Here is a 21,336-nt window from a genome sequence, read left to right on the forward strand (position 1 = left end):
TGGTGAAGTCAGCGGAAAAAATAATCGGCTGTCCCCTGCCCTCCCTGGATGACGTGGCACGCTCTCGGTGCCTCTCCAGAGCAGGAATTATTCTTAAAGACCACCTCCACCCTGGTCACCACCTGTTCAGCCTGATGCGCTCTGGAGTGAGGTACAGGAGTATAAAGGCTAGAACAAACAGGCTGTCCAACAGTTTCTACGCATGGACCATCAGAACACTGAACAATAGACATAAGACATGTTCATAAATGTTTATCTTCAGGGGGAAAAGTGCAATAGAAATGTGCAATAACTCTATTCTAAGTGCCTATTTATACATTTATATATTTTTATAGTATTATAGTATTACATCAGTATCTCTTAGCTTGTTTTATAGCATTTTCGCTTTTTAATTGTCTAGTGTGTAATATCTGTGATATGTTATATGTGTATATGTGAATATGTTTTCTGTTTTTTGCACCTTCAGTAGAACCACTACAATTTCATTGTATAGGCAACTGTACAACGACAATAAAGTCTATTCTATTCTATTCTATATCAATGAATTAATCATTCTTTTTGATTCCACATAACATTACCGTTCTTTACAAAAGCATTTACTTTTTCTATAATCTATTACATCTCTAACAAAGCTAGCTAGCTAGCTAACAAGCTGACACTTGTTTGGCTAGCTAGCTAACAAGCTAACACTTGTTTGGCTAGCTGGTACACACAAACACACTAAAATGGTGCATGAAACATACTGTACAGTATGTTGCATGTTTAGTAGGTCTGCAACAAATGTATTTATTCATTATGTTTTATCTTTGACAACCTATTTCTTCCTCCCACTGTTAGGGATTTGTATTAAAATAACTAGAAGTGATAAATCAAGTACTGTGTGTTCATTTAAATAATATGTGACTGAGGTCAGTTGAGGTCTCACAAAGCCAAATAAAAGAGAGGTTCTGCGTTTGAGCGACATGGGGGGAAGGGGCTCCTGACTGGGAGAAAGTGTTGTGGTTCAAACCGCCTGTAGATTGCTTATTTTTACCTATGTGCTAACAACCATTTTGTACCTGCTGTTATGATATTCTATTTTCCTATACTGATTTTATACTATCATAACTAATGATTAATGATAAGTCTATTCTTCTATACTGTATTTTAACTAGTTAATCGAATCCCAAGTCATGGGACTCTGTGGGCCTGGCAACAGTGATGTTTACACAAGCGATCCTGATAAGGGCCTACTGACCTGGCCAGGAGGGAATGTGTTTGAAGATCAATTAACTGGCCAATTAGTGCTTTATAACGTACGTAGAATACACCCAAAATAACTATCAAAATATCTGTGCATCCTAAAAACATAACTGTGTGCATATGCTTACTGGTTTTTTAAAAAATACAACAGAATGTGTGTGTGTGTGTGTGTGTGTGTGTGTGTGTGTCTAACGTGGCACAAGACTAGGCTGCTCAGGATACCGTTGCCAACAGAGTGTCCGAACACTCTCACCATGACAAACGACCGGGGGGTCAGAAGAAGAAGATAACACACAGCACACTCGCACGGACACCGAAATAAGTCGAAAGCCACATACCGATATAAAACAGACGCTTACCATAAAACCTACCAGAGGGACAGCCCATCCCTAAATGTTAAGGAAAATGTATAAAGACTATGCACCAAGAGGAAACGGGGCTCTTGTCTGGTGAAGCTTCTGCAGTTAACCTATTGACGACAAGCTGATACCTTGCCTGCGGAGGTGAAGCTAGATAAGACCCCTTTCCATGGAATGAAATGCTATTGCTTGCTGATGCTATTGCTTGCTGATGCTATTGTTTGCTGATGTGCTCAAATAAATATTCTCTTAAAGAACAGTTCAGTAGTGGTGCCCAATATATGAGTGGATCATTTTATCTTAGAAGTTATATCAAGGACGTCTCGTTGAGATTAAACGAACTCGCTTGTAAGTAAAGACTCAATTAACTAAATTCTGGAGAAGTTGATCGCCTTACACCACCATCTCATTAGTTTTGGAGAGGGGTGGTATAATTGTGGTGAGCAGTTTCAGTGGTTTGATATGATGCTAACAACGGGGCTATCTACCTTACTCACAAAACAACAAATAACTGTTTGGCTATCCTAAGTAAACAACACAAAATCCTAGTAAACAACACATGTAACTCACTCAAACTTACCCAAGAACACAGCAGAAGGTCTGTCTGTAGACGACTGCTCCGTGAACTGATGTGGAGATCAATGTCTGACATTCCGTTGTCATCTGTTCAGATTCGGAGTTCGGAGTTGCCGTTCGGAGTTCCCATTATGTATAGTCCAATTACTGCAATATGAAGGAGTTCATTAATTGCCCACTGTCGATATTTCTGCCTGCTTATGAAATTCTGTTGATAGCATTAGCACGAGCTTCAGCATCCATTTTGTCAACAAACAACTCCACACACATGGCTCCTTACATACAGCTGGGGTGGGCGTGGCTACACACACTGCCACACTAATACGAATAATACCCCCCACCCGACTTTGCTAACTAAATGTAGGTATTTAGTGAATGTAAAACTGTTGGATATGATATCAAGTGGGTTCTTCATCGCTTCGTTTGTCGTCCTATGCCAAAAACCGGAAGAAAAAAAAATTCACAACAAGACTTGTTTGACTCGATTGCGAGGTTTCACAATTGCCGAGATGGGAACCTTTTAATGAAACCCTGTCACATATGGTTACTTTCTCGGCTGAAAACATATTAAAACTTCATAAAATGACATTAGACATTACACACTTGTAGAGCCAAAATTACATCTTTTATCTGGAGGTTTAAAATGGAGGATTTAAAATCCCCGCTCCACGACCGGCCGGTGCGAAATGCATTCTGGGAGGCAGTATGCATGCTGCAGTGTAAACAGTCGGCTGGTATTGGCATACTTATTATGAATTTACTATGCAGTATGCAGTATATACTCATTGAGTCAGTGTTGCCAACTTGGCGACTTAACTAGTCAAAAGCGCCCAGCGACAAATCTAGCTACTTTTTCTGGTCATTTGGGGAGTATCTAACATATCCCATCACAACAATGATTTTTCACACTAAAAAAATCCCACATATGAATATAGGGGATTTTGGCAAATATTTTTGGGCCGCTACCAGGGCTGGACTGGCCATCTGCCGCGGTAGTTTTTGATTATTTTTTTTAAACTTTTTTTACCAGCCGGCCCGGCCGAAAGCTACCATCGAACGGCCCATAAATCGGAAGCTACCATTGAACGGCCCATAAATCTGGGACAGCGGCCCATTGGTCAATTTTCTATACAGACACTGGGCTGGCCCAATCAACAGAGAGAAGGGGGGGGGGGGTCAGGGGTCACGCACGCACGCAGCACCAGACCTCCGTCTCAGTTTCGCGGTAGTTTTGGGCCGAGCCGGCCAGCAAAATAAATTTAGTTAGCCTGGATAGTTACTAGATAGATACTGAGAGAGATGGAGCGCAAAAGCACACTAAAACGGAAGGGAGGCTGGGAAAAACTTAGGGAGAAAAACAAGAAGAAACTCGAGGCAGATCCTGCCAAATGTGTAAACATTAGGGACATGTTTGCTGCACCCTCAAGTTTACCACAGCAGCAACAGCAACAGGTTGAAGAGGAGGCTAGCAGGGAGGAGCGGGAGCAGGGTACAGATACAGAGGATAGAGAGGATACAGAAGAAGCGGGGCCGAGTCAGCCTGTAACCGTTGACCCGGTAAGGAAAATATAGGTAGCTGTGTAGGGGTGTAACGGATCGCCCCCCACGGTTCGGCACGCATGTGTACCGCGGATCAATTGCAAAATGTAACCAAGTAATAATATGACTTAATATTAGTTAATATCCCTTGTAAATCACAATGTAGAGTTGCCATGAAAAGATAGACGCGACAGTAGCGTGCTTTGTTTTACTCTAAAGCGCAATGATAGGTTGATAATGGAGAAAAAAAATCTAGAACAACAAGGCTGCGTTCGTAAATTCGCTCTGGAATCTGATCACTGAGTACACTGGTCTACTTGCACTGGAACCATTGCTTATTGTATGTAGTCGTCTTTGTAGTGGTTTGGGGGAATACTACAGTTTGTCATATGACTGTACAGCACAGTATATAAGACGAGTATATAAGGCAAGTATTTTTGTGCTGGTGGGTGTGGTCCGACCGATTGGGGTGGGCCTGTCTGGGCCAAAAATGCCAGGGCCTAATTTTTGTCCCAGTCCAGCCCTGGCCGCTACCCACACGTTTAGCTGTGTTGCTCATTCCACGAATGCATGATCCATACAAGTTGTACCTCGTTGTAAAGGTGACTAATCAGGCTTTCCAACGATATAAAATACAATACCAATTGGTATTATTAAAGGGGAGGAATAATCAACAAAAAAGCGTTTCCGAACTTTTTTTGAGGGGTTTAGTTAGCCTATTTTTTATTCATTTAGCCTTTCAGAATTGCATATTATGCAAACTAGTGGATTACGTAATCTAGCTACTTCTAGCTGCTTTTGGGAGAGCCAACAGCTACTTCCATTACAGAGGAGTTGGCAACGCTGCATCTAGTATGCGGTATATTCTCATTGAGTATGCCAGTATGCTAGTATGCCAGTATGCAGTATGCCATTTCGAACACAGCCTCTGAGTTTATTCCGTACCTCATCATATGCGCGTTGCATCTTGTGCACCCCCGCGGAGAGGTCCGGGTGGAGACGAACCTGCTCGTTGTTGTAGGCTAGAGGACCTTTCTTTCTGTATTATCTAAATGCAATTCCCGAAATCTAGGTGTAATTGCAGTATACATACTAGATTGTCCTAAAAAGACACTTAGATTTTGATTTAGTAATGTAAGGCGATCAACTTCTCCAGAATTCAGTTAATTGAGTCGTCACTTACAAGCGAGTTCGTTTAATCTCGAGACGTCCTTGATATAACTTCTTAACCCTTGTGTGGTGTTCACTTTTTGGACCCTTTCGTACTCTTCGGGTCAAGTTGACCCGGGACATCATTGGGGTTTTGAAAGCACTTTTCCTGACACGGTGCTCCTAGTCCCAATGGTGACCCGTACAAGGGAGTATGCTCAGGGTGCAAGATAGCCCCAAAATAGCCCATAATATTAAAGAGCGCCTCCTGTGGGCACAAACAGGTACTGTACCCATTAATGCACAATAGGTACTGTGTTCACATTCAAAAGTGTATATTTTGTTCTGGTGGACCTAGGGGGCTGCCCTTTGGAGGGGCTGGAGCAGAGGGTGCCTAATTATAACCCTCAAAGTGTCAGACCCCTGGGAATAGGTGGGGCCGAACGGCAGCATGATGAGTGGAGGCGTTTTTACGCACATGATGCTCCTAACTTCCACTAAACAAAATCCACTATAATAAAGACTTGGTTGTCATAAATCATACTTATCTAGGAAAAATTTAAATGAAACAATGTTTTTATTGATGTTTATTATTTTGAACTTATATTCTCAATTGATTTTCAAAGCATTATAATCAAAGCTGTAAAAAATACAGGTGATGAACAAGAATAATGCTACAAATGCTGAAACACAAAACATGTGGAAGGTACACTGTTTTAGTCACTGAAATAACACTGGTTACAATTGTGTGTGCATGGGCATGTCTGTCTACACAACACATGAAGTACAGCATTTGACAGTATGTGTACCACAAATGTACTTTTTGCAGTTGCTGCATGTGGTCCCTGTCTTTGTGTCCTTTGAGGGTCCACACACCTCGCAGCGCTTCCTCTTTTTGCCATCGGCTGCAGTCTAGAATAATGAAAAGACTTAGTTCAGGATTTTTTTTTCCACCACGTCTCCTAATACTCTAAATCACTCACACACACACACACACGCACACACGCACACACGCACACACAGACACACACACACACACACACACACACACACACATATTTACATTTACATTGAAAATGTTGGCATTTAGCAGACGCCTTATTTCAAAGCGACTTACATTTACCAAAGCGATCAATACATTTGACTAAGCAAGTGAATCAACACAGACACACACACACACAAACAACCGCAACAGGACACTTACCTCAGGCACTGGAGATTGTGGTTGTGTGGGTTGTGCAGGTGGAGCATCTGTAATCCTCCTCACTATGGCTAGAGAAGTTGGGGTCCTGGGCATATGTTGTCTCCTTTGGATATGCGGTGTCACCAGTGCCATACCTAGCTCCTCAAGGAAAAGACGTCGTCTTTGGAGCTTCCTTTGGTTCCAGTCTGGGTTGACTGCCATCCAGATTGAAAATGCATTGTAGGCTGAAACATCCAGGATGTTGAAGAAGATCACGAGAGGCCACCGTAGAGTTCTTCTTTGGCAGCTGTAGCAGGCCAGCAGCTTGTCCAGGTTGTCTACTCCACCTTTGGTGGCGTTGTAGTCAAGTATGACCTCTGGCTTACGGTCCTCCCGGCCACTGATTCTTCCATCCCTATGTAGAGTGCTCATGAGCATCACATTCTTGCCCTTTTTTGGTATGTAAGACACCAGGGTAGTGTTGGCTGTAAACACAAAGTTGGAGGAATGGACTGGCCTGTTCTTCACATTTAGAAACTGGGGTGGGAGCTCCGTCTTGTTTTTTCGGACTGTTCCAACCATTGTCACCTTTCGTTTGAGAAGTTCCTGTCCCAGGCTGTAGGATGTAAAGAAATTATCACAGGTGATGTTATGGCCACTGAGGCCCTGTGACATATCCAACACCACTCGTGTCCCCTTGTTTCTCTCAGGGGCTCCTCCCTCTGGCTTCCCTGTATAAATTTGCATGTTCCATGCATACGATGAAACGGCATCACAGGCAACCCAGATTTTTATTCCGTACCTTGCTGGTTTGGAGGGCATATACTGCCTGAAGGGGCAACGACCTCTAAACCCCACAAGCCGTTCATCCACAGTTAGATTGGGCCCAGGGTTGTAAAGAAGTGGAAGCCGGTCCACACACTTGTCCCACACCGTGCGGATTGCAGCCAACTTGTCCCTACGCCGTCTAACAGGTCTTGATTCCCGGTCATCAAACTCTTCAGAGACATTGTGGCTCTAAAAATTGCTCTCCCTGTCTCCACATCCCACAGACTTTCAGTCGACTCCCCTCTTGACCTATAGACACCTGCTAGGATGAGGATCCCAAAATAGGCCTGTAAGTGTGTGTTGTCCATTTCTTTCCACTCCTCCCCGAAAACACGTCTCCCCTCAAGGTTGGTCATATCAAGAATTATTTTCTGAATTGAATCAGTAATCAGCAGCTCAAAGGATGACTTGATATCGTCAACGTGAGTCACTGCCAATCGTGTGGGCCCTGGTACCATCCTTATAATGTTAGCAGCTGAGCGGGGGGGCTCTCTCATTGGGGATGAAGACCATTCAATTTGGCCATTCTTGGACAAATATGTGTGGGCTCCTGCAGTGGCTGGCTGTGGGACTCCTGCAGTGGCTGGCTGTGGGGCTCCTGCAGTGGCTGGCTGTGGGGCTCCTGCAGTGGCTGGCTGTGGGGCTCCTGCAGTGGCTGGCTGCGGGGCTCTTCCAGTGGCTGGCTGCGGGGCTCTTCCAGTGGCTGGCTGCGGGGCTCTTCCAGTGGCTGGCTGTGGGGCTCCTGCAGTGGCTGGCTGTGGGGCTCCTGCAGTGGCTGGCTGTGGGGCCCTTCCAGTGGCTGGCTGTGGGGCTCTTCCAGTGGCTGGCTGTGGGGATCCTTCTGCTGCATGCTCAGAGTGAAACTCATCTCCAAATTCACTTTCAGAATCAGAATACTCTGAATTAATTTCTACATTATCCTCATCTGAAACATCCTCCCCCCCTTCAACTTCACTATGTTGCTCACTCTCTTCAAATAGTATCTCCACGGCCCTCTGAACACTGAATCTTTTCTTCATGTTGCTGGTGGAGGATTGTAGTTGAAATGACCTATACACTGGGATGGAGAGCTATTTCTCTCTTTTATCCCTCCCATGATGTGCAGGTGCAGTACAATGTTATTATACATTTTTTTACAACATTGCAATTCAAAGGGTAAAAAGTGCGAGAGCAGACAGCTTCTCGGCGCGGGAAAGCCAGAGCAGACGGCTTCTTGTGCAGGTGTGAGGAGTCCAGTACAATATTATTCTTTATTATTATTATACAATGTTGCATTTCAAAGGGTAAAGAGTGCGAGAGCAGACGGCTTCTCGGCACGGGAAAGACAGAGCAGAGGTGTGTGAGTGAGTGAGTGAGTGTCAGTGTGAGTGTGTGTATGTTTCTGTGTCTCTGTGTATCCGGGTCAAAATGACCCGAACACCTTATGAAGGACATAAATGTGTTGGGGTATTGTAGGATGTGTAAAAAAATAAAATGATTTTTGTTTTTTGTTTTTCATATAAAATGAGCCAAGGCCATGGAGTTTCAGATTGATAAAATGTATTCTTGTACCATTTCTCTTTAAGTAAAAATTGAAAACGGGTCAAGTTGACCCGAACACCACACAAGGGTTAAGATAAAATGATCCAATCAAATATTAGGCACCACTACTGAACTGTTCTTTAAGATAACATTTATTCAAGCACATCAGCAAGCAATAATAGTTCATTTCCATGGAAAAGGGGTCCCATCTAGTTTCACCTCCGCAGGCCAGTATCAGCTAGCTGTCAATAGGTTAACTGCAGAAGCTTCACCAGACAAGAACCCAGTTTCGCCTTGATACATAGTCTTTATAGATTTTGATTTAACATTTGGGGCTGGGCTGTCCCTGCTCCCCCTATCTGGTAGTTTTTTAATTGTCAGCATTAAATCTGTTGCAGCTGTGTGACCATTTGATTAGTAAGCAAGTGTTTTAATTAGTTATGTGGCCTTCAACTCCTTTTGGTGTGTGTGCGAGTGTACTGTGTGTTATCTTCTTCTTCTGGCCCCCGGCCGTTAGTCATGGTGATCCACCTGTGTGAGCAGCCTAGTCTTGCGCAACGTTAGACACACACACATTCTGTTATGTTTTTAAGAAATCAGTAAGCATATGCACACAGTTATATTTTTAGGATGAACAGACATTTTTATACAGTTAATTCTATGTGCGTTCTAAAGCACTAATTGGCCAGTTATTTGATCTTCAAACCCATTCCCTCATGACTAGGTCAGTGTATCCTTTATCAGAATAGCTTGTGAGTCCCATGACTTGGGATTCGATTAACAAGTTAAAATACAGTATAGAAGAATAGACTTATCATTAATCATTAGTTATGAAAGTATAACATCTGTACAGGAAAATAGAATATCATAACAGCAGGTGTAAAATGGTTCTTCTTCGGCGTATGGGTATTTGTTTTCCGAAATCTAGGTGTAATTTCAGTATACAGAGTAGATTGTCCTACAAAGACACTTAGATTTTGATTTAGTAATCAAAAAATCAATAAGACCCCTATACTTTCTTTTGTTTCTTTTTTGTTTCTTTTTATTATTACTACTCTATCTTTTCCGTTTGTAAAGCGTCCTGGAGACGGTTCTCCTCCTCGTAGAGGCGCCCCGCTGTGCAGGAGGGTCTGAGGCGGGGGGTCTGGGCTGAATGACGCTGTCCTGAACAGACGCCCGCATTTCCTCCTCTGAGCCAGTCTGCCTCAGGGCCTTCTTCTCTGAGGTGGTGGAGGATTCTCCATCATAGGAGGACGGACTGCTTGACTGCTCAGTCAGGAAGTAAAGTGGGTTCCTGAAGATGGTGTGGATTCTCACCCTCTTTGGGGCGACCCCGGGGTCGTGTTCCACACAACTGGCTGGTGAGGAGGAAGGTTCTGATGCCTCTCCGTCTGTCGGGGGCACAGGGAGGTCCTGTGAGACCGACGTGCCGGGCTCCTGCAGGGGTACGAGATTGTGGTCCAGTATGTTGTTGAACACCGTCTCCATGAGGCCTGCCACGATGTCGTCCATCTTCTGGGACGGCATCCAGGTCCCTGGATGTCTGTCGTCTCGCTCCTCTGACAGATGGCTGACAGACGGCACTGGAGTTCCCTCTCCAAGTCCGATGTCACCCTGGTTCACATCGTCCTTCACCCTCTCCAGAACACTGGTCACCACATCCAAGGCTGTTTGACTGGCCTTTGAAGAGGCAACGAGGTCCTGGTCCAGTGTGTTGTCGAACACCGTGTCCATGAAGACTGCCACGATGTCGTCCATCTTATGGGACGGCATCCAGGTCCCTGGATGTGCGTCGTCTAGCTCCGGCTGGAGCCTGGCCCCCTCTGATTGGCTGACAGACGGCACTGGAGTCCCCTCTCCAAGTCCGATGTCACCCTGGGTCACATGGTCCTTCACCCCCTCCAGGATACTGGTCACCACGTCCAAGGCTGTTTGACTGGCCTTCGCAGAGGCAACTCTAACAGCTGGAGGGCGGACCTGGTACATCCAGACGGTGACTTGCTCCTTCACCTCCTCCAGAACACTTGTGATGAACGCGATCACAATCCTGTTGAGGTTTCCAGCGTTCAGCTCCTCTGATTGTTTGTCATCTCGACTCCCCCCAAGGAGCCTGACCACCAGCTCCTCGCTGGGTCGGAACGGGTTCACAACCCGAGAAACGCACCTCAACATGTCGGAGGCGATTCTGGCACTGCCAGCCCGCTGTGCCGCTGGTTTCAGCCCTCGCGCTGACGCCTCCGGTTTCAGCTCAGCCTTGACCGCCTTGGCGAGCTGCTTCCTGACACCCGTCGTGCCCAGGTGGTCCAGGACAGAGCACCTGACAACTGCCCTCAGCTGTCTAAGCTTGTTGACGACTCTTGAGTTCCTGATCTTGTCCAATACCGGTCCTCCAGAACTCTGCTCTGTCTCCCTTCCAGTCGACTGTACAGTAAGCAGAAGTAAAATTATTATTTTCTTTAAAAAGAGACTAGAAATTATGCAATCAACGCTATCTGAAAGAACATAATAGCAATTTACACACTTTCAAAAAATATCAACAATCTTATTTCATCTGTACCTGCTCTGTCATGTTGGCCTTCTCTCCCCTCAGCCTGGCGTAGCTAGGCAACGGCGGCAGGCGCTCCAGGGTCCACCTCCTCTCGATCTGCTCGTCCAGAGGTGTCACATGACCTACGAACACAGAACACATCACATGACCTCACAACCTGTTATTATAATGACATCACAACCTGTTATTATACGGTACCTACGACCGAATCACAGCCGTGCTGATATTCAGTATAACACACTCCCTCGTGTGTGATATTGCTTAATTAATGCATTTAAACATTGAGACAAGAAGCTGTCTTCTGTACCCGCTCTCCCAATATCTCAAACTGTGACCCCCCTCCCCAAGAAAAAGTTTCAGGCACAGGATTTTTTCCCACTTTAAGCCCTGTGTGTCTGTGAAATCGACTTACCTGCCGGTGAGGGCCACTTACCTGCCTCTGGCTGAGGAGCTGGAGGAGCGGTCTGATGAACAGGGGCTTCAATTCAAACACAAATCAAAGATTATAGGTCATTGATGTGATTTGGTTTTACATGTTGATTTCACGTTGTATTTTAAACTTTCAAGCCCAAATCCCATGACTTCATGTGAAATTTCAAGTTGTGGCGTTTTACATATTTTGTCCAGGAGCCTGTTCCCACGGCGACAGGCCTCTGTCCTTCTCTTATACTCCTTTATGCTCTTTTGCAACTCCTGCACTTTCCTCTGCTGACAGGGTCCATATTGGTACTGATTCTTTTTCTGTGAGGAGGAACATTATTTGGATATGTCCAAGGTAAAAACAAGGTTATTGATTTGGATTGTCAATTCAATCACCCTTCTTGGGACAGGTACAAAGATGCTAAGGCTTTGTTGTCAATTTCTAGGGTAAAACGTTGACATTTGTACAGCTTCCATGGCTTAAAACAGACGTGTTGGTTACATCATTCCATACATCTCTGAATTATTGAAACTGGACAGTGCTGTTTGTGTTTGGGAGCTTTGTAAAGTATAAAAGTGTAAAACATTTGACCTTGCTATCCCGCTGGTCTCTGGCCTCCTTCTGGTACTTGGCCTTGTTGAACTCCTGCTTTACCTCCTTTTCTATCAGTTGGAGCCGAGTTCGCGCCTTACGTTGCATTGGATCAGAACAGGAGTTTAAATACCACACGAGACCACACGGTCACAAACACATTGCAGAAGAGGAACTGTCATTTTCATGTCCTTATCAACTAATTATTTTTGTCACTGACACTCTAATTAACAACTCTCTGACAGTGTTCATTCTCCTTGACTCCCTACCAGCTGGGTAACGTCCTCTCTCTGTGGGACACCTGATGCAGTCTGCAGGCCATCTCTCTGTCCCTTTCTGTCCCTAGCACTGAATTCAACAAATCATTTACTGAACATTTCGAAATACTTTCTTATGTGGCTAAACAGATTCTATCCATGTTTTCATCATCCAACCCAGCTGGAATGTGACGTCACAGATGTACAATCTGCCCACCTGGAGTCACTGGCTGACTGGAGCTGCTTCAGGCTCTTCTCTCCCTTCTCCAACAGGAAGTCAGTCATGTCGGCCAGAGTGAAGTTCTCAGCAGCCTGGCCTTCCTCTTGCAGCTTCACCAGATCCTTCATGTGTCCCCGCTGGAATATGATAAAGAACACACTACTATACTGCATTTGCATATTTTAAAACGATATGTACGAATATGTTCTAATTACTTCATGTGTGATCTTTAAAAAATGTTTCTTTTAGAACATTACCATCTGTGTTTTGTCCGTTTTAACGGTGTCCAGGTACTCGTTGAAGGTGTTGTACTCCTTCACTGAGCAGACAACCTTGGGAAGAGACTTTGGGAAGAGAGTGTGTGAGAAGTGAATATGGTCTGATTAAAGTGTATCCTGTCACCTCAATCACTTCTGACATCATTAAGTTCAGTTTCACCTCACAACGGTAAGGCGTAATAAACGTCACACTTACATTGTCATCTTGCGTGATGAAGTTCTGCTTCTTCAGCTTGTCATGCCTGTCCTTCTGGTGGTGATACTCTTTGAGGTTTGGGTCATGCAAGCTGTGGTAATCAGACCTCATAATGTGACACTTGGGGTCATTGAGGCTGAAGACAGTTGTTGGCTGAAACAACTGGAGGAATAACATCAATACTTTACTTATACGGCCCTTGGTACTGGGTTAGGGTTAGAAGGTAAGAGTCAGTCCTAGATGGGCCTTGGTACTGGGTTAGGGTTAGAAGGTAAGAGTCAGTCCTAGATGGACCTTGGTACTGGGTTAGGGTTAGTAAGTAAGAGTCAGTCCTAGATGGAGGTTAAGCTGGTAGAACATGATGGTGTTTGGGTATTTGAGTTTTGCTCTGAAGCTAATCTGAATCTGATAAAGCAGGACTGTCATTTCCTTTTTCACAGCTAGTCTAACAAAGAAAATTACATCACTACCAAGTGATCAAACACTACAATGAGTAGTAGAGGGCTAGCATTAGCGTTGGGGTAAGCTATAAAACAAGATGTTGGTTACTAAAACATGCCCTATGACAGAATAGGTGGAATCTCCTAGACACCTTGCTTAGACCTTTATCCAGTCCTTTCAGATCTATACAACTCTGGGGAGTAGGGGCCTATGTTTCTGGACACGGCCTAGCTTATGCCTATCCAGTCCTGTCAGATCTGCTCCTGCCTTGGGAGTTATGGGTAGGTCTGTGCAGGGCCTCCATGTCTACTCTAACAGTCTGAAAGTGTTGTGATGTGAGATGAGGCGTGGTCCCTACCTGTTCACCCAGGCTGCTCCTGGTCAGCGTCAGGCCAACCCCAGGTAACACTGGGAGTTTTGTCCTGGCAGCCAATCGGCTCGGAGCATTCGCCAGAGTCTTCCTCAGGATCTGAGGGAGCTTCCCCATTGGTGGATGAGGATGCGTGGCTGGTGTAGGGGGCTTCCCCATTGGCTTAGAAGCCAAGCAGGCATTCTGAAAAAGAAATAAGCAGCTCAGCTATAGGCATACTGTAAATCAAATCAAACTTTATTTATATAGCGCCTTTCACAAAAAATAAATAAATAAGCAATACAAGGTGCTTGTAACAGTATAATGAAAATACAACAATACAATTAAAATACAGCTATATGTTTCATACAACATAATCTGTGAACGTTGTTTTGGCTCAATAAAAAACATTTGAAACAAAATACAGCTATACAGTTTTTAAAAAACGGGGAAACACTGCATTTAGTGCACATGTGGCCATTTTGGTCAATTAGATTTGAATTAAAAACCATTTTACCACAATTGTCAACAGTCTAATGATTGAATTAAGAGGCAAAATGCAAGTTTGATAGTAAAAGTATTCTACCTGTTTTCCGTTACATGCTTCATCCATACCGAAACATCGTAGAAATGAGCTTCACGTCTGGCGACGCGTTTATATAGCACCTGACCTAAACCATTACTATTATGACATCATCGCAATTGTCATTTTCCTGACGCGCCAGGACACAGCCAACTCAACCAACGGTTGCTAAGTAACAGCCCCTTAGCCCGGCTGCTAACTCAGCAATGCTGACATGATTGACTGTCAACACACCGCTGTGTAGTAAAATGGTCTTACCTCATCATAACCCAAATGTACGGTTGTTTTTACTTTATTGTTTAACAAACAATGTATAGTTTAAAAATATGTTTTATACCTTGAGAGTGGTCGTATTTACTCGGACCCATCCCTCTGCTGCTTAGAAGGTTGCTGCTGTGGAGACCAAGATATCACTTGTTTTTGAGCTGAATAACGGAATACGGGCTGTTTACACATCAACCACTAGGGGGCAATATAACTCCATCTGTTTTGTAAATCCAGCAATTGAGCAACTGTAATAATAATAATAATGTAGTGCCGGAGGAAAAAGGAAAGACGTAGGCAACGTAATGATAACTGTTTAATCAAAACAACAACTTGTACTCTCAGTACAGGACCAGAAAATGGTTACCAAAACTCGTGTATCTAAACAGGAAGGTGCAACGTTAATAATCCTCCCCTCTGCCCCTAGTGCCAGAACTGGTTCCCTCCCACTACACAACCAACAGTAAGAGGAGAACATGAACCCATAATGTAGTCACTACACCAGCCCCCCCAGTGTTCACCTCAATATTGGAAATCCTCACGGCGAGGAGGGCGTATGGCCCGGCCCCTACGATCGTAGGTAAAGTCAGGAGGTGCGGGAGGAGGTGTGACATCGCCCATCACGTCCTCCTGCAGGGAAGGACGGGGGGCAGCGACGACCGGGGGCTCGCGAGCTGCGGGGGGTTGTCGGGGTCGGAGGGGGGAATGGCCAGGGCGCGGCAGGGGAGGTAGGACTGGAGGCCGGCCTCTGCGCGGTGGCAGGGCCAAGTCCAGGGGCAGTTCAAGGTCCAAGTGGGCCGGTTTGAGGCGATCAACGGACACACACTCAGGCCTACCCCCCATGTCAACCATGAAGTTCTTGGCTCCGGCCTCGATGACACGGAAAGGCCCGTCATAAGGAGGACGTAGTGGAGTCCTGTGGCCATCATGACGAATGAAAACGAACCTCGCTGAGTGCAGCTCCGGGGGCACCCTCGAAGTAGGGACACCATGCTGCGTAGTCGGGACCGGGACGAAGGTCCTGGCGCTGTCCAGCAGGGAGGCGCGCTGAGCGGCGGCGGACCAGGGCTCCGTTGACTTGGGAATGAAGTCACCGGGGACCCGCAGCGGCTGTCCAAACACCAGCTCAGCGGACGACGACTGGAGGTCCTCCTTAGGCGCTGTCCTGAGCCCCAGCATGACCCACGGCAGCTTGTCAAGCCAGTCGCTGTCCGTGAGGCTGGCTCGAAGGGCGGCCTTCATGGATCGATGGAAACGCTCACAGAGCCCGTTCGCCTGCGGGTGATAGGCGGTTGTGCGGTGGAGCTTGACCCCCAGATTCTCCGCCACCGCTGCCCACAGCTCTGAAGTAAACTGTGAGCCACGGTCAGAGGAGAGATCAGCAGGGGTGCCGTAGCGGGAGACCCACACCGCGATGAACGCCCGGGCCAGGTCGGGGGCTGTCGTTGAGGAGAGCGGAACTGCCTCCGGCCAGCGAGTCGTCCTGTCCACCATGGTAAAGAGATAGGTGTATCCGTGCGAGGGGGGCAGCGGCCCTACCAGGTCCACGTTTACATGATCGAACCTCCGCTCAGGCACAGAGAACTGCTCCAGGGGGGCCTTGACGTGTCGATGCACCTTGGCGCGCTGGCAGGCGATGCACGTGTCAACCCAGGCCCTCACATCCCTCTTGAGCCCATGCCAGACGAATTTCTCTGACACCAGCCGTGAGGACGGTTTCCTACCAGGGTGAGACAAGCCGTGTATCGCCTCGAAGGCGGGGCGCCTCCAGTTGGCGGGGACCACCGGTCGTGGCTGACCCATGGAGACGTCGCACAGGAGCGTGGCCCCTGCGTCACCGAAAACCACCTCTTCTAGGCGCAGTCCTGTGTCCGACAACTTGAGAGCCTGGACGGCGGGGTCGGCGGCCTGGTCTGCAGCCATGCGCGCGTAGTCCAAACCCAGTTGGACCGCACCAACCACCGCCCTGGAGAGACAATCCGCGACCTGGTTGGACTTCCCAGCAACGTGCTGGATGTCTGTGGTGAACTCGGATATGTAGGCGAGCTGGCGCTGTTGGCGGTCGGACCACGGCTCCGCCACCTTGGACATGGCGTGCGTGAGTGGCTTGTGGTCCACGTAGGCCGTAAACTCGCGGCCCTCCAGTAAAAAACGGAAGTGTCTGACAGCAAGCCACAGCCCGAGGAGCTCCCTGTCGAATGTGCTGTACCTTTGCTCTCTGGGAGACAGCTGGCGGCTGAAGAATGCAAGAGGCTGCCAGGCGTCCCCAACCCACTGTTCGTACACCGCTCCCACAGCAAAGTCAGAGGCGTCCGTGGTGAGAGCAGTGGGTGCCGAGGGCGAGGGGTGGGCCAACATGGCAGCGCGGGCCAGGGCCGCCTTGGTGTCCTGAAAGGCTTTGACACGCTCCGCCGTCCAGTCCACCGGCTGCTTCAGAGTCTTGCCCTTCTGGGCATCGTACAGAGGCCGCAGGATGTGAGCGATGTGGTGGAGGAAGCGATAGTAGAAGGTTACCATCCCGATGAACCCCTTGAGCTCGCTGATTGTGCTGGGGCGCGGGAAAGCAGCGACAGCTTCTACCTTCGAGGGGAGGGGGGTCACCCCCTCTGCGGAGACCCGGTGCCCGAGAAAGTCGATGGCGTTCCGTCCGAACTCACACTTCGCCGGATTGACAATCAGCCCATGTTGGCTGAGCCGTGTGAAAAGGGCCCGGAGGTGGGACAGGTGCTCCTCCTCCGTGGTGCTTGCGACGAGGATGTCATCCAAGTAGACGAAGAGGAATGGTAGGTCCCGGAGCACCGAGTGCATGAGGCGTTGGAAGGTCTGCGCCGCGTTCTTCAGGCCGAACGGCATCCGCAGAAACTCGAAGAGCCCAAATGGCGTGATTACGGCCGTCTTAGGGACGTCCTCGGGGTGCACCGGCACCTGATGGTACCCCCGTACCAGGTCCACTTTGGAGAAGAAGCGTTTGCCTGCCAGGTTCGCTGAAAAGTCCTGGACATGTGGGACCGGGTAGCGGTCAGGCTTGGACGCGTCGTTGAGGCGGCGGTAGTCCCCACATGGGCGCCACCCGCCGTCTGACTTAGGGACGATGTGCAGGGGAGACGCCCAGGGGCTGCTCGAGCGCCGAACGATGCCCACCTGCTCCATATGCGCAAACTCCGCCCTGGCGATGGCCAGCTTCTCCGGGTTGAGGCGCCTGGCCCTGGCGTGGAGGGGAGGCCCCTCGGTCTCGATGTGGTGCTCCACTCCGTGTTTCACCGTGGGCGCGGAGAAGGTGGGCTTGGTAAGGTCGGGGAATTCGGCGAGCAGCCGAAGGTACCGGTCACTTTCGGCGAGCGTATTGGACCACCCGCTGTAGACCGCCTCCCCCTGCGTACAGGCGAATGAAGCGAAAGTCTGTGAGTTGACCAGGCGCCTGTTCCCCACGTCCACCAACAGGTTGTGGGCGCACAGAAAATCCGCACCAAGGAGGGGAAATGTGACAGCCGCTATGACAAAATCCCATGAAAAACATTGCCCTCCGAAGCACACGTCCACCGCCCTAGTGCCGTAAGAGCAGATAGGTGTGCCGTCCGCGCCTGCCAACTGCGGACCACGCTCCTCCTTCGCCATATCCGATCTCTCTGCCGGAATGATGCTCCACTGGGCACCTGTGTCACAAAGGAAACTGCGACCAGAGGCGGTGTCTTGTATGAAGAGCAGCCTGTTGGTGACGCCAGCGCTCAGGGCCACTACTGAGCGCCGGCCCCGCCGTTTCCCGTCGGTCCGAAGGTGCAGGGTGAGCGGCACCGTTTGGCCTTGGCGCCAAAAGTGGCGTGGTAGAAACAATGGCCCGCAGCGTTACCCTGCTGGCCAGAAGGTCTGGCGTCATCCTTCGCTCTCCTGCGACGGTCGGGTGGCGGGGCGGCCGCGGGAGCGAGCAGGTCGGGGGACCGTTGAGGCATGGCCAAGACGAACCGGTCCGCCTCCCTGGCCAGGGCGCGGGGCTCCATGATGGCGGTGTTGGCCAGCGCCATCCTAACTTGAGCTGGCAATGTGCGCATGAACAGCTCTGTGAAGAGGATCATGGGGTCTTCTGTACCGAGCAGGTTTAGCATCCTCTCCATGCTCGCAGAAGGCCTCTCGTCACCCAAGTCCGACATGGCAAATAGGCGACGCACCCTCTCCGCAGTGGACAGTTCAAATGTCTCTAGAAGCAGGGCCTTGAGGCGCTCATATTTGTTCGTCGTCGGGGGAGCAGACAAAAAACCTACCACTCGAGCTGCGGTGGAGCTGCCCAACATTGCCACAGCATGGTTGTACCGGTCGTCGTCGTCATCGATGTCACTTTTATTGAAATGTGCCTCTACAATAGCAAACCATGCAGCAGGCGTTGAGTCCCAGAAATCTGGTAGCTTGAGAGTGGGAGTGTGCGCACCACGCGTTACCCTGACAGGGGATGGTGATGGCTGCCGCTGGTTTGAACGTCTTCCTCGCCCGGACATTTTGCAGGATTGTAATGTTCGTCGCTGGTTTTTGTACACAATTACGTTAACAAAAATCCACGTCGGGTCACCAGTGTAGTGCCGGAGGAAAAAGGAAAGACGTAGGCAACGTAATGATAACTGTTTAATCAAAACAACAACTTGTACTCTCAGTACAGGACCAGAAAATGGTTACCAAAACTCGTGTATCTAAACAGGAAGGTGCAACGTTAATAATCCTCCCCTCTGCCCCTAGTGCCAGAACTGGTTCCCTCCCACTACACAACCAACAGTAAGAGGAGAACATGAACCCATAATGTAGTCACTACAATAACAACCTTGATTTGCATAGCACTTTTCAGCCCCCACCCCCCAGACACGCCCCAGGTAAAGCCCCTCAGTGTGCTTCCTGAGGTGGTATTAATACATTAAATAAGAAATGTAAAGAAATGATACTGTTTATTTATTTACCAGGGACAGTGCACATTCATCAACAAATCAGTTTCCACATCAATGTAAATGTGCCAGAGTTAGCTCATGAGCTAATTTTCATCTGTAGTCCCTGAGCAGGCTATTACAAAATGAATGGTGTAGTCACGTGTCATTAACAACATCAACAAAACGACACAACAGGCAATACACTACATGACAATACAAGACAAAGCGAGACAATACACAGATAGATGACAACTCGTATTACAGTGCTAAGATAAGGGAATGGAAGGCAGTAATACCAGCTCTATGACGTGCATGACAAGATAATCCAGATCTTTATTCAATTACACAAAGTATTACAAAACATATTTTAAAATTCCTGCTATTTAACCTGTTAAACTTAATCTGTGTGGAATTTAAAAGATGCAAACAAAGAAAAGGAGCACTAAGTTAGCTTAGCAAACTGCTCTGTGGGTAGCGAGTTCACCCTCGCTGGCTGTCCCACAATGCAACTCCTAACCTGTAGGGGCCTAAACCCTCTAACACCCTAAAGATATCACTTGTTTTTGAGCTGAATAAACGTAATTAGGGCTGTTCACACATCAACCACTAGGGCGAGAGAACTCCATTTGTTTTGTATATCCTGCAATTTAGCAACTGTAATAATAATAATAATAATAATAATAATAATAATAATAATAATAACCTTTGTATATAGCACTTTTCCTGCAAACGTAACATATCCACACAGCATAAAAATAATAATAGAATAATAGTAATCAGGAGGGAACCGGATGTGAGCTGGTGATTGGAGAGTTGCTGGCATCATATCTAAGGTGCCTACCACTGCCGTTGTGCCCTTGAGCAAGGCACTTAATTCCTAACTTCTCCAGAGGCTGAAGATGGCTGACCCAGAGCCCAGTCGTCCCTGGGGGTGTGCACGTGTGTCTAGGGGGTGTGCACGTGTGTCTAGGGGGGTGTGCACTTGTGTCTAGGGGGTGTGCACGTGTGTTGTCCCTGGGGGTGTGCACGTGTGGTGTCCCTGGGGGTGTGCACGTGTGTTGTCCCTGGGGGTGTGCACGTGTGTCTAGGGGGGTGTGCACGTGTGTCTAGGGGGGTGTGCACGTGTGTTGTCTCTGGGGGTGTGCACGTGTCTAGGGGGTGTGCACGTGTGTTGTCCCTGGGGGTGTGCACGTGTGTCTAGGGGGGGGTGCACGTGTGTTGTCTCTGGGGGTGTGCACGTGTGTCTAGAGGGGTGTGCACGTGTGTCTAGGGGGTGTGCACGTGTGTTGTCCCTGGGGGTGTGCACGTGTGTTGTCTCTGGGGGTGTGCACGTGTGTTGTTACTGGGGGTGTGCACGTGTGTCTAGGGGTGTGTGCACGTGTGTTGTCCCTTGGGGTGTGCATATATGTCTAGGTGGGTGTGCACCAGGGGCGGATTTAGGATCGTAGGAGATCCGGGGCTTAGCCCAGAGGGAGAATATAATGTGCGCGCGGAGCGCGCCGGAAAATGTTGCCTTCAACCTTCAACTTACCACCACCTTAAAGCGGACAAAAGGCACTGGAGAACACATATACATTCACACCCTTTAATGAAGCAAACTAATTGTGGTGGTTCTGGGCACAGAGGGAGGTCAGCACACGTAGCTCCCCCTGTCAGTCACCATCATTTATATTTGTATAGAATTACATCATTGATGGGCTGAGGCTAGTTATGTTACAGTATGTATATCAGGGCAGACTCTGTGCTCACCACTTATATTGTATTTAGAGTCTTGTCCTGTGTTATATGACGATATATTACATGTATTGTTGGCCTGTGTATAGTACTGTGAAATCAAATCCCCCCTGGGACATTAAACAGACTTAGTCAGATATGGCCGAGGCACAC

This window comes from Nansenia antarctica (assembly GCF_963989245.1).
Source record: "Nansenia antarctica genome assembly, chromosome: 3".
NCBI classification, from domain to species: domain Eukaryota; kingdom Metazoa; phylum Chordata; class Actinopteri; order Argentiniformes; family Microstomatidae; genus Nansenia; species Nansenia antarctica.